Genomic DNA, 14,515 nt, shown 5'->3' with positions numbered 1-14,515 from the left:
ACACTGCTTCTGCTGTAGACACTAACACAGAGCAGTTTACACATGAAAGGCAGAAAGTCCTCCAGGTTGATCTTTATTGTCTAGAGTTCACAATTTGTAAATAATCCTGAGTTCAAGAACTTCAAAATAAAAATATGACACAATGCTAACATAAGAAACCACTGAGGACCTCCTCCCCTCTTAACATTTTTAAATACCTTTGGATAAAATAAATGTTGGAGAGAAATAAAACTATGCTTTTCCCATCTTGAGAGGATAACAGTGGGATTTTGTAAAGTCTCAGGTTTTTACTGAGTGATCAATAAATTTGTTGCTCTTTTTCAGTAAGCTTCCATGATTATGCAAATATCTGAAATGTGACTTCTGTCATTTTAACACAGAGAATGTCAATGTCTTCTAACATGCCCATGACTGCTGCAGAGTAAAATATATGTTATAATTTTGTCATTAAATAACCATTTGAAAATCATTCATTCACATCTAATACAGATTAATTTATTACTAAATAATAAAACATGAGTCCTAAAGAAAAGTAGGAATTCTATGTTATTGTTCCAAAACTGAAAAAATTGTAAGACACAGCCTATCTCATTTCTTTCTTACTTTAGCCACATCCCAGAACTAATTCCTCAGCAAATAGTTTCTCTGATGGCTTTGAAAAGATGGCCCCAGCAAGGCTCAATCAAAAGGCATAAAATGACAGATTTGACACTACTGAGAGAAATGGAAGCTAGTCATAGCTAGAAGATGAAAGCCAATAGGGCTAAGCAGGCATAAAATAAAAACTTGGGCTTATTGTATGAAGAGCAAGCCATGAAATTGATTGTTGTATTAAAAATGCAACCGCCACTACTAAACAAGATGGTTACTCTGAATTTAGAAAATTTACAGATTTCTTTTACAGATTTATTCTCCTTAGGCAGTTGTTAACTCCAGGCCATAGCAAAGCATTTTTCCACTATCACTTTATGATGCTGACTTTTATAAAAGTCCTTTCACTAGACAGTGACTTCGCTTCTTTTGCTTCTAGCAAAGAGAAAAGGAAAAATAATTACTAAAGTTAAGAATGTTATCCAAAACTTCTAGGGATTGAGGTAGTTACTGACCTAGGCTGGATGCTGATAAGTATTTCAGCACTATGGGATGAAAACTGGGACGTGCAGGAGCTGTTCACCACTAGGCTGATGAACTCACTCCCCTGAACTCTGCCACTGAATGCATCAGAATTTCTGCTTGTGTGGACTGCTTGTGTGATGACATGCAGCATCCTGTGTCCTGTTATGGACTCCCAGGGCATAAGGAAAACATTAACACACTGGACAAAGTTCAGTGAGAGCCACCAGGGTGGTCAAGGGCCAGAGCACAAGAGGCAATGAAAAATGACTGTGAGAAATGGACTTGTACAGCCCTAGGAAAAGAAGGCACAGAGTAAGTTTTTCAATGCTGGTTTTATATTTGACCTGCAATATAAAGGCTTTTAATAGCAGTCAAAAGAATATTTTTATAAAATATCTAAATTTTCCTTCTTTCATAAGAAAAACTTTGACTTTGGACTATGAATGCCATCACTTTAAAATGCAAGCTGACAGGCCTACCAAAACTAATTATTTAAAGCAAATTTTAAGAGGTGTGAGTCAGCATTCAGAAACACACCTCATATGTCTGAAAAAGCATTGGACAGTAGGTGTTAGTTTTGCAGCCTATCATTCATTTTCCCAGTTTATGTATTAAGTGCTAGGGTGTGTCTCTGTGTGTTTAAAGATCATTTGTGTGCCATCCAAAACTGTGAACCAGCAATCAACTTCAAACATGGCACAAAATAAGTAGTCATCAGGTTAATTGATTGCTTTTTCTGAGGCAATTGCATACTGCTAAAATATCACATTTATGCATCACAGTATCGATGCCCCTTCCATTTACTTAATGAACTAAAGTTCAGAAAAAGGACAATAATTTCCAAATCATCACCTCAATCAATCTGGAATCTCATAGTAGTCCTTGCTACAACGCAGAGAAATGCCTCATCACCCCACTCTTTCACAACACCCAAACATAAGAAATGCTGAACAGTGCTATTTCAGTGTTCAGTCACATATCTGAGATTTTAAAGTGTCAGCCCTGAAAAGTAAATAAGACATAAGACAAACATGAACTAGACTTGAGAAATTTCTTCTTCTACAGCATAGAGATCTCAAACTCACATGGAGCCCTCAACATAATGTTATCTTTCAAATTAAAATGAAATTCGAATTGTGTTTCTTCTACCCATCATAGTGAGTTAGAATTTGCTTTCTTGGTTAAACAGGGTGATTAATTTAACAAAAGCTGCACTTTCCCTATACAACTGCATAAGGAAATTTTACCCATAGAACCTTTGCTGTAAAAATGTCAAAAAGATTTTTTTTCAAAATGCAGAACTGAATCCACAAAATGGGGGTAAGTACTTTACCCAACTCAGTTTTCCCAGAATGTGCAAATGCTTCCACTTACCTTGAATGTCTAAGAAATGTATGTATAATGAAAGAAAATAAACAGCCTGAAGCCAAGAACTTTTCAAGGGCTTGAAACAATCTCAAATAATTGTTGAAATCACACCTACCCATGCTAGAATAGAAGCATTTGCCTAAAGAATTTTCCTTCAATGATGTGAAATAGTAGCTAATGTATTTATATAACCTGTGTATATGATATGGAGAACTTCTGATTGCAAGAAAAATTGCAGACTTTTTATAGCTCTAACAGATAAGAGGTTTACCATAACAAACTCATACAAATCACTTCCAAGTAATGTTATTGCTTAAACATTCTAACAGTTCAGAACAGGAAACCAAGCAACCCAGCTGGACCAGTGTCTAAGCACTTCTTCAAAGCCTTAGTGCTTCTAGAGCTACTCCCCTGCTACAGTGGGTTGAAAAAACAGTAATTTATTATAGATGTAGACATGATTCAGAAGAAATGTAGCTCCAGAGTATTACATCTCTGTGAGAAACTCAACTGAAGCCAGAGTGCACCAAAGTCTTAATTCCCCTCTGGATATGGCCTGTGAAATGCTAGAAATGCAAACAAATTTAATTAAATCAATGCTAATCCCCAGAAAAACAGATGGAACTGAAGCATTTACTTCCCAGATATTTTCAAGAGAGGTAATTAGCCCACAAACCAACCTAGACGATAACGAGTGGAAAGGAGATGGCACTGCTGGTGCTCCCTTAAGGAAGGGCAGTAAGCCAGGACTTGGCTAAGACCTTGAAATCCTCCAGGGCAGCCAGACTCGAGGAGTCATTTTAAAGTAGCAACAATGACATCAGTGAAATCTACTGAACGTGTTTTACTTCAGCAAAGCTTCACACAGTTTCCAGCATTCTTCTGCCACACCATGGTTGAGGTCTCAGGCCTGAAATGACCCAGAATTATCTGTCCGGCCTCCACCTGGAGATTCGGGAGCTCACAGGTCCAGCAGAGGAACTGTGTCAGATCTGTCAATCTGAATCCTTTGCTTAAATGTGAAAATAGCTTTGGCTATTTCTATTTAAAATAAAATAAAATAAAATAAAATTAAATTAAATTAAATTAAATTAAAATAAAAACCAGCGGTGGAAGCCTAAAAGCATAATTTAGGAGGTTCAGAAAATTCTGTGGACAACTACTACTACCACTACTACTACTACTACTACCCCTTTCTCTGTTTTGTCTGCTTTTCCTCTAAACACTTGCCACTGGCTACAGTGATGAGACAGACAAATCAGGACAAATATTTAGCCCAAATCATTGTCAATGCCCACTGTAGTAAAAATGCTCTACACCTATTATATCAGCCTCCAACTAGGGGTGTTAAGATACAGGCATCTATAAATTCAGCCTAAAAAAATCATTATTACATTAGATGGTTTTGTTGGGAAAAACTCAAACCAGGAAAATTTCTTGCTAAAATTGTACAAGAAACATTGTATAGGAAAGCTGATAGAATCAGGCACAATATTCCAATGAAATGCATCCCATTAAGTTACATTAAAACTTTACATAAATTCACGATCATTTATTTTCTCTTTGGGGATTTCTCTAATCTTCTCTTAATTTTCATTGAGGTACCAACAGAGATGGGGAGGTCTTTGACTCTTTGTGGCTCTGTATTCATACCCCAATGAGAGATAAGAAAAGTTCCACTTATTTTTTCCAATACATTGACATTGCATACATCAGCCATGAATTATGATTACCATTTTACCAATTCCATTTGGTGTTCCCCTAAAGGTTATTTCTAGAATCATGCACAAAGAGAACAGGTGTGAGTAACAATGCTTTAATGTGGCAAATATATCTACATGTTTTTTTGTATAAATGCTTTGGGACAAACTATGTTATCATGTAAGATGGTATGATTCCTTTGATGCCAAAGAGACTGAGCACATTTATAACTGTGTAGAACTAAACATTTTAAAATTTTAATCAGGAAAGGAACACATCATTGCTGCCATCAATTCAATCTTCAACTGCAGAAATAATTATTATTAAATTTTGAATATTTTCCTTTTTCTTTTCTTTTAAATTCTTTCTTATGTTTTCAAAATCAACAATGTAGAAAAACCAATAGTTATGAGCTAGGGCATAAATACATTTTCATATAATTTCTGCTGCCTGTGTCTACAGATCTGTGTTTGCAAGGTTCTAATGATTTTTAAAAAACACAAATTTGATCAGTGCAGGTACATTCAAACAATCTCTTTAAATCCAAAAGTAAGATTCATATTCTAGTCTAGTGTAAAAAAAAAACTTTAAACAGACCTTATCTTTTCTACAAATAAGTTATCACTTATGCTTCAGGAACTGCTAGAAAGATGATAAAGATGATTCCTGAAAATCCACTTAATAAGAGAAAGATACAGAGAGACAGTTCAAAGGTAGAAATTTGCTTTCATTCCTGAGGAGTGAAACTTTGAAATAGATTTTATTAGGAGAAAAAAATTGTATGGTGAAACATCAATGAATAAAAAGCAACAGAGAGACCTATACAATAAGAGAAGTTGTCCCCAGAGCTCACTGGCATTTCCAACACAGAAGAAATCTGTCATGGTTTCCTTTTCTATTATTATAATTATTGTGGAAAGTAGGAATTTTATAAATCCTAGAAAAATATTTAAGCTAAGCAAGCAATGATAGTCGGTCTTAATAACATCAGAGTATCCTGAAATTTTTAATAAAAATTCACATTCACTGTAGAGTCATCTCAAAATGCAAACAGAACTGAACACCTAAAAGTTCCTTTGCTGGTGTTTTTATTCAGATCATTAACTAAGACTTGAAGCTGTCTTGTCTGATACCTAGGGGAAAAAAGACAAAACAAACAAAGGAAAACTAAACAAACAAGAAAAAGAAAAGCACAAGAAAACTACTTCTCCCTTGCAAGAAAGAAAATCCATACCATTATGATTCAATCCAGCAGTGGCATGCACCTTTTGAAGATAGAGTTGTGGTCAGCAGCTGTGCACAGGGACAGCCTTCCAGTTTTGAACTGCTTGTGGTCCTTCTCTTACTACCATAAAAGCACAGTTTTAACACATTTGTCCTCCCAGTACTGCCTTGAGAGAGGAAAGTTTTATGGAAATGAGCTAGACCGATCAACAAAGCTTCAGATCATCAAAGCCTCCAGCTCCCCCTCACTGCAGCCTTGGCAATCTGACCCAAGGACTCTGCTGAAGGTCATACAGCTGTCTGTAAGTGAACACAGAATTCAACCCAGCTTTCTAAATTCCCAGAATACTAGTCTAATTACACTTGCCCAAATCCTTATGCCTTAAGTAGACTGCTGAGATGATTTTCCTGTATAAGCAGCACTCTGGTTTTTTACACATAGGTACATCCTGTCACTTTAAAACTACACACTGTTGGGGCGCAAACATACAGGAGATGGGAGCTGGCTGGTTTCAGTTTGTTTCAACTAACTTTAATGTTGCATTGGTCTGGTTTATTTCAATTAAAGCCTCTTTCAGCATTCCTATTCAGATAACAATTCACTTTGTATTTTATAAGGCGATATTTGCACGCGTGTGAGGCAATTTTCTGAATTGCCTGCACCCACCCCAGCCTCCCCTGCATACATCTCTTATGTCTTGTATGCTCAGGTGGCCCAAGTGTGTTGAGTTGCAGTCTCTGATTCAGTCATTAGATGTCCCTGCACACTTGGTAGGATTCTGCACGAGGTGTAGTCCCTGGTAAACAACATAAAGCTGAACTAGGTCAGTTCTGGGAAGTCTGCTTGTTGTGTTTATGCTTGATACTATCCTGTTAACAGGACTCCTCTTTAAGAAGGCCCGTTGTTTAACATTTTGAAGATGTAATCCAGGTGTTTACATATCCAGAAATATAAGCCAGTAAATCCCAGTTAAATACTGTAGTTCCTTCTATTCAGTAAAACAAGATGCTGTTGACTGTCAGCTCATGCAGTTTGTCCAGTTTAGACCAATAGCTTTACCAATGACAGTCAAAGATGCAATTGACTTGTTCATGTGCCATAAATCCATTGGTACTTCCCCTCTCCTCTTGAGTCTGTGCCTTTGTACAGCTCTGGCATTTGCTCTCTACTCATTTTCCTTATGCAATATGCAGTCTCCAGAATTATGAAGTGAATTCTGTGGGGAAGAAAACCCTTTGGTTTTCTCACAAGTGGATTCTGTGTGAATGAAAGTCCGTTGATTTTCTCATAAGATGTGGTTTCTCATTAGATGGGATTTCTGGACTCAGCAATTTTATAACCAATCCCCTCTCAAATTTAACTACAAATTAGTTAAGCTTTACCAAAATAAGAAACAAATCTTAAAATACAAACTCCAGCATAAAAAGCTGCTCACTGATTCCCTTGAGATTATGAATGGAGCACCAACTGCACAGTTAAAGTACAACAGGCCCGTTTCATTTCATCAAAAGAACTGATATTATCTGTTCTATCAGCTGCAGGAATGCATTTTTGTAATGCACTCAACAAACAGGAATTTTCAGAATTGACCATCAATATCAAAGTATCCATTCTCTATTTGTGGACGTGAAGTAAGTCTCACAAAAACTGGGGAGAAAAGGTGCTTTTCTTCTCTATCAGGTGGTGAACTGAATGAATGCTCTACAATATTGTTATATTCCCTAGCGCTTCAGTAGCTGTCATTTAAATTCACAAAGTCCTTTTATATTATGAAGTTGAAATATATTCAGAAGTATCAGAATTCCCTGATATTAAATGCTTTTCTCTGCAAAGAAATCTCTGTAAATGTAACAAAAGCAAGAACTGTAGAAACTATTCTAACTGCTTTTCTATAGCCCTGAAAGGAATGATGGCACTTGATGGGAAGTTAATCTCTGCAATTTAACATATATGTGTATTCTTATCTTTTCACTTATATTGTTTTATTTATTGTGAACATGTAGGACTGTGTTGGCTTCCTCACCCTCAACAGGCATCTCAGCAAAAACATTTTTGTGAACCTTTTACTCACTGCTCATTTCACTATTTTGATATTCTGTATAATATGAGACAAGTAAACTATGTATTATAAAACAGGTTCTGAGGAAACTCTGGTTCATGATACATTCTAATTCTAAATTTGCACCAACCTTTGTAAAGGTCAGATGCATTTGGATTCTCATGTAAAAAATTTTAAGATGTCTCTGAAACTACAACCTAGTTTTACAATCCAGTCACAATCCAGAAAAAAATACAAATCACAAATCCAAAACAAATCACTAGTTTGTCTCAGCATCCTGTTTTTACCATATCTTTGCCACTTGATTATTATTCTAAGATTTCTCCCTCTGTAAATTGTAGCTGACAATCCAAAAAACCTAATACATGTATTATGTTGAAGTGGAAAACTATGATCATAAGAAAGAAATGTACCCAGGTCTTCAGTCAGACAAACACATGCACTTAAGCTACACTCTGGTCAGAAGTTGATTCAGTAGATTCTATGAAACTGATGATGTACTTTAAGTCAATTATATATCATTTTGTAGAAATCAAGCCAAAACCATGATGGAATCAAGTCCCTTTTACACAAATGCAATTGGAAGACTTAGTTACAGGACCCTTCAGATTATAGCTCTCCATCTGTTGTGTGTTAATGGGAATTAGAATAAAGCTAATTTAAGAGCTGAAAGGCAATGCACTTTCACTATAAAAGCACAAATCCAGTCTACTAAGACAGTTACAAGAAGACTCGGTAATGCAAATATAAGATACTTATCTGCTCTTGCTGGATCTCTGCAATTTTCTGGAAGGAGAAAATTCCTTTGCAGCAGAAGCTCTGTCTTCAGTCTCTGCAAGTTTTCAGAACTGTCTGCACTCATAACTGAGTTCTATAGAAGAAAATTATTAAGTCCCATGTGGGACTTTTCAGTTTTACAAAACACTTAAACTGACAACTATTCTACAGCACACTGTTTTTTGTGGAAAGTAATATAATTTAATGGATGCAATAAAATTAAGCATGTAACATAATTCATAGCAATTTAAATTTATGTGCCATTAACTGCAGAAAAGCAAAATATAATTTGAAAACATTTCTCCTCCATTGTGAATAAAGACCCAATTTTGAAGTAATGATGATGCATTACAGAAACATTTCTGTACTTTTTGGTAGGCTCTATAATATTGAATAAGGAGCTCTGTATCTTTGCTTTATGCTTCTCAATCATCCTCATGGTGATAGCCAATACTTTGTCTTACATAAAAGTGTTATTTGTCAGGTAAATCACTTACATGTAGGTCTAGGTATAGGCAATTGGCATTCTTCCTCACAGTGAATTCCATTTTTATCAAATCTGCTCCCATAAGGCATGCAGTACACATGGCTCTAATACAGCTTCTACAAATCCAGTATTGAAATGTTTTTATTCACCAGTTTTTCTTATTTATTTGTTTTGCTGTGAAATTTGCTGGGTAAGCACTGTTTCCAAGGTATACCAGGAAATCAATGTCAAAAGTCTTGCTGGGAGAATTTTAATGCATTTGAAATTTTTTACCATGGTACTTAATCTATCTTGCCTTCATTATCAGGAATCTTGTCACATACATGATAAGACTTTGTTACTGCATTAGAAAATTGAATACTGATAAGAGACTATTATATATGATAAAAAATTTGATCAGATTGTCATTTTGTAGCAGATTTCATAGTTGATATAGGCAGTGGTCCGTTCATGGATTTGTAAAGTACATGTAAAATTGGGACTCAGTCCATCTCTTTATCTCTGTTTCCTGGTTTTACAAATTTCTAGGATATTTTAAGTAAAAAATACATCTGTTTCTTGAGTGCTTATATATAGCATTATATTCCATTGCTTTCTATAATTTCTATTTTTCTCATTGTTGCTATTAAGTGTTTGCTACTACTGGACCTCCTATTTCTTCTGTCTCAACTTCTTCCTTATGATCCATTTTATTTCATCGCCATGTCTCTAGTCCAACTGCCTTTTATTTTGTAGGTTTGTTGGAGTCTTTGCACTTATTTTTACATTTTATATTATGCTTCTGGATAAAAACCTGTTGTAATGCACGTTTATGGTTTTGTGTTGCACTGAGGATGGTTTGTTCTGTTTCCCCTCTCGGCTTTGTAGCATGGTTCTCCCCTTCCCTTAACCCCTCCCTATTCCCCCTGGCCAGCCCTGAAACCTGATCACCATGAGTGATTTTTGTTAATCAGAGTGTGATTTTTTCCTAATAATTTCCATAACTCCAAGAACACATTCTTTTAATCTATGTAAATTAACTTCTCTTTTTCTGACCTTAATGAGTCCCAAATTGTTTGGAAATTTTATTGACAGATAAGTTATACTTTATAGCACAGAGTTTAAAAAAACATGCAATTTTTCTCAAAAGTGGCCACTGATGTCTTCATATACTAGCAGTGTCAGACTTTCTGAGAAAGTGAGTATCTCACCCTTAAATCCTTTGTCCAGCATAAAAAATGTCCCCACATTTTTGTTGGCAGAGTAGCTGTGGCAAATGTCTATGTCTAAACCCAGACAGCACAAAACCTGAAACTACAGTCCTGGAAATACCAGCATGGGAAACTGCTCCTCTTGCCAATTAAAAAGTCTGAATACCAACAATTTGTACTGCACCCTGCCCTATATATCTGGCTTGAAACCCTGACCTGGACTTGGGATCATCCAGAGACATCCCACAAGTATATTCATGGAAGTCCTTAGTACACACCAAAAAAAGTTTCTCAATAAGTACTGTTTGCTTTTAAAATCAGCTATCTAGTTTGTACTACTACTAAGATACAAAAATACAGTTCAGGAATTTAAGCTTAACAAAGTATGTTCTAGGATTGTTCCTAAGGTGTTGGATTTCCCAAAACAGTTAATTCTTTTCAGCCAAGAACAGAGACCCAGCTTCAACACAAAGTTATACAGACATGTGTTTCATGTATGAAAAGGAGAAAATGGGGGAAACATATGGAAAGGAAAAAGGGAATAATGTGAATTTGACAGTCAAGTTAAGGCAGAGTTGTTTTCACTTTGCTGTTGTAAGTTTAGACAATAATATTCTTATCACTTTCTGAGGATAAAGCCAATATTCTATCCACAGAATTCCTACAAAGCAAGACCATTTGACTGATGAATGCCTCAAAGGTATTTGAGCAAATGGGCCTAATATAGAGCCCACAAATAATTTTCAGAGACAACTTGGGTCCCAGGAAAGCAGGAACTTCTTCACATGTCATGACCACACTCACATGTGGAGACTCTAGGGCAAGGCAAGACTAAAAATCCCAAAATCCTGCATGGGGTCTCAGTGAGAGATGCTAACCTGGGATTTCGTATGTTCTGTGCATTAAATAAGGATGACCATGCTTGTTTTGAATTAGATAATTAAGTCACTGCTAAAAAGTTCATATGGAGCTTTGCAGTTCCTGGCTGCTTAATTTTTTTTCTTTTCTCTTTTTTCTGAGCAATGCTGAGTGTGTGCTGCTACAGCTTCAACACTAGCTGCACATAAACACAGATGGATTTTTGGAACTGCTACATAAGTTATAGAAGTTCTCAAAAATGCACATTCAAACAGAAAACAGAGGCATCTGTGGTGAATGAAGGGAACATAGGGCAGTGACGTCCTCCAAAGAAACTGTTCTTTTTCTTTCATCCCAAGCTATACAAGCTGTTTGGGGGATAAGTTGGAGCTAACACCGAGTCCCCACATGTGAAGATAGGGTAAAGAGACCTGTTTGTTTTAAAGTGCTGGTCTGGAAAATTCTCCTGGAACATTTCCATGGATTCTAGCATCCAGGAAAGCATCTGAGCCCAAACAAAGCTTCCAGCCTGATAAGAATGTGAGCAGTTTCACAAAAAAATAGCTTTTTGCAGAAGCAGAATCCCAAACAAATCTCAAACAGACAGCAGTAAAACAGCTGCCACTAACACCTTCAAGACATGGCATAAGCAGCCTCTGGTGACCTTCAAATATTGTGTGATAGTAGCATTTATTTGTTACCAGTGTGTTTATGAAAGTGGGGCTTGTACAACACACACAGAGCATCCCTATTCCACAACAGCTTCTTATCTAAATAGGCAGGCAGATAAAAGCTAGAGAGAGGATTAAGCACACAAGCAGAGCAAGAGGAGTAAGAGCCGTCAAATTTCATGTCAGCTCACCTACTTTTGTTTACTTGTCCTTTGAGCAGAGTTTAATTAGTAAGGGATTACTTGACAAAAAAGACAGAGGACAGGGGATGGATATTAAAGATGGCCAGAGGGAGGGAGGAGAGGAACACAGAAAGTCTGGAGTGAGGCTGAGCTCAGACTCTGTAAGAAATGAAGCTCAGGGGGTTGCAGAAGGTGGCTGCATAGCACAGGACAGTGCTGTTCCTAACTGGAACTGCAAAAAGCAGTCAGATGTCCATGTGTGAACTGTATGGGGAGAGAGACACTACCCTGTCTTGCCTCTAACAAGTGCATAGCACAGAAGCAGCCCTGAATTGCTAATAAGGACACACGGTCAACTACTGTGCCTCACATAGGTACAAGGCTATACAGAAAAGTTGCTGGTTTAAACTTCTTCTGTGCCAGAATCAGCCTGGAGCTGGCTCCTCCAAAACCATTTGGCTGATCATCAGTGTGATGCAAAAAGCTATTGGATCCCAGAGGGGATCTATCCTCTGCTGTCTCAGACCAGAATGATGACGAATGCCAGTTCACTGCTCAGTTATCTCAGGTGAGAGGAACCCACTTAGATCCTCTTCCATCAGCACTGAGCAGACCATCAAGCTCAGCTGACAACAGAGCCTGGTTTCTGAAGGCTGCATCCTTCAGGAACTGCCCTCATTGCATTGAGGCATGAAGAAGCTGCGGCCTCTGCAGGAACCTGAAGGTAGCAATGATGAATGAGAAATTGAAATTAAAAAATGTCTGTAAAGGAGCTAAGTAAACCCTCATGTTAACACACTCTGCTGGGAGGTAGAAACAATGTACACGCCAGTTGCTTATTTTTTCCTAATAAAAGGAAAGCTAAGAAATAACTTTCCTAATAAAAGCTATTTGGCCTTCTAAATTGCAATTGTCTGGTAAATTTAGAAGACAGGAGCTACTTGTATATAGCTGTAGCCATCAGTGATATGCAGAGGGAAAGATGGAGGAACTGCCAGAGGATGGTGGTGTTGTATTGTATAAAAGAAGTAGTTCTCACTTTTTACCTTGCAGTTATCTACCAGGGGTAGCTAATAAACACAACAATCCTTCACTCCACACTTAGCTTTCAACATAGTGTACCAGAGTGGGCTGGAAAGCAACTTCAGGCTGAGACACGGAGGAGATGAGAAAATTGCAGAAAGAAGCAGAATGAAATTAGGAGATGGAATGAAATAGGAAGGTCAGAAAGCAGAGAAAGCAGATGGCAACATAGGGAAAAGAGACCAGACGAGAGGCCAGATGGTGACCAGGGGAAAGAATCAAAAAAATGGTACTTGGACAAATAATTGGTTGGAAAATGTGATTTTTTAAAAATGAATACAAAATATCAATCAAAGACTGAGAATTTAGGGTTTATTCTGGACTGAAAGGAAAAGAAAATGGGATTTGTGTACAACAGATTTTCTTCTCAGCTTCTCCCTTCCAGCCAAACATATGCCACATCAGTGCATCTCAGGATGCAGGTTTTACACTGGAAGTAACTTAACCACAATTGATCCAAGATTGTGAAAATATTTTTAACTCCCATCCTATTACTTTGATCAGTTCCTGCATTCATTCCTGGGGAAGGGTTATCTTTAATTGAGAATTTGTATGCACAATGTTATTAGAAATTCTGAAGCCTATTCTAGGAATCACAGAAAGAATGACGATTTAAAAAAAAATCTGATCAGGTTATTAAAACTATTTCTAACAATACACAAACTTTTGCCTCATCAAAGAATTCTGTTCCAGAAATGAATAAATTCTATAATTTTTTTCTTCCTGTTCCAACTAAAATTTTCCTTCTTTGAAGTGTAATTCAGCTTCCTAAACTCCTAATTGTACATGGAATCATTCTTCCTGCTCGGTGTGTATTATACTCTGACATCTTTGTGTGTGATTACATTTGCCACATCACACAATCCCTTTGAATCCCTCCTGTTTGGAGCTGAAGGTATCTTTTAGAGGCCCTGCAAGTGCTGCTCACTGTGAGGGTGTCATAGAATGGCTGAGTGAGCAAGGGGCCTGAGCTGATCTCATTGTCCAACCCCCAGGAAGAGCAGAGTCAGCTAGAACAGGCTGCTCAGTTGGGTTTTGCATTTTTCCAAGAATATAGACCTTGCAACTTCTCTGGAGACCCCTGTCCCAGTGTTCAATCATTCTTGTATTAAAAAGTCTGTTCAAATAGAATTTTTTATATTTCAGTTTGTACCCGTTGCCTGATATCCTTTCGCTTGGCAGCTCAGAGGAGCCTGGTCCTGCCTCCTTACTGCCTCTCATCAGGTATTTTTAAATGTTGTTAAGATTCCCCCCTGAGTCATCTCTTCTTAAAGCTAAACAACCCCAGCTGTATTCAGCATGCAGAATAATACATGTATAATACATTTGGCCTTGTAGAATAGTACACTGAAGCTGCAAACACTTCCAGACATACAAATCTGCAAGGAGGAAAAAAAACCTGAAAGTGAGACGCAACTGACATCTTCATGGAAAACAAGGTCACAACCTTATTAAATTATGCATGACAACTTCTCAAGCTGCTTAATGAAAGTGAAGAGGCAATTTTTAAGCATGAGAACAACTTTACAGTAACTACTTCTGGAAACACTAAAAATATACCCATCCTCGCATACAATAGCCGAAAAATATTCAAATTTTTTCTATTTGGAAGGGACACCAACTAAGAATTCATCTAATTGACATTTCCCTAAAAGCCCTTCGATACCAAAATATCAAAATGAGAAAGAGCAACTGAGCAATAAAACCAAGAGCTATAGCATGGTTTCAAAGAAAGAAAATATTTCTATACCCTTTTTTGGCATCAGCTACATTTCAAAAAATACAGCTACAAGATGCA

This window comes from Cinclus cinclus, chromosome 3 (assembly GCF_963662255.1).
Source record: "Cinclus cinclus chromosome 3, bCinCin1.1, whole genome shotgun sequence".
Taxonomy (NCBI): domain Eukaryota; kingdom Metazoa; phylum Chordata; class Aves; order Passeriformes; family Cinclidae; genus Cinclus; species Cinclus cinclus.
Note: the sequence above shows the minus strand (reverse complement) of the source record.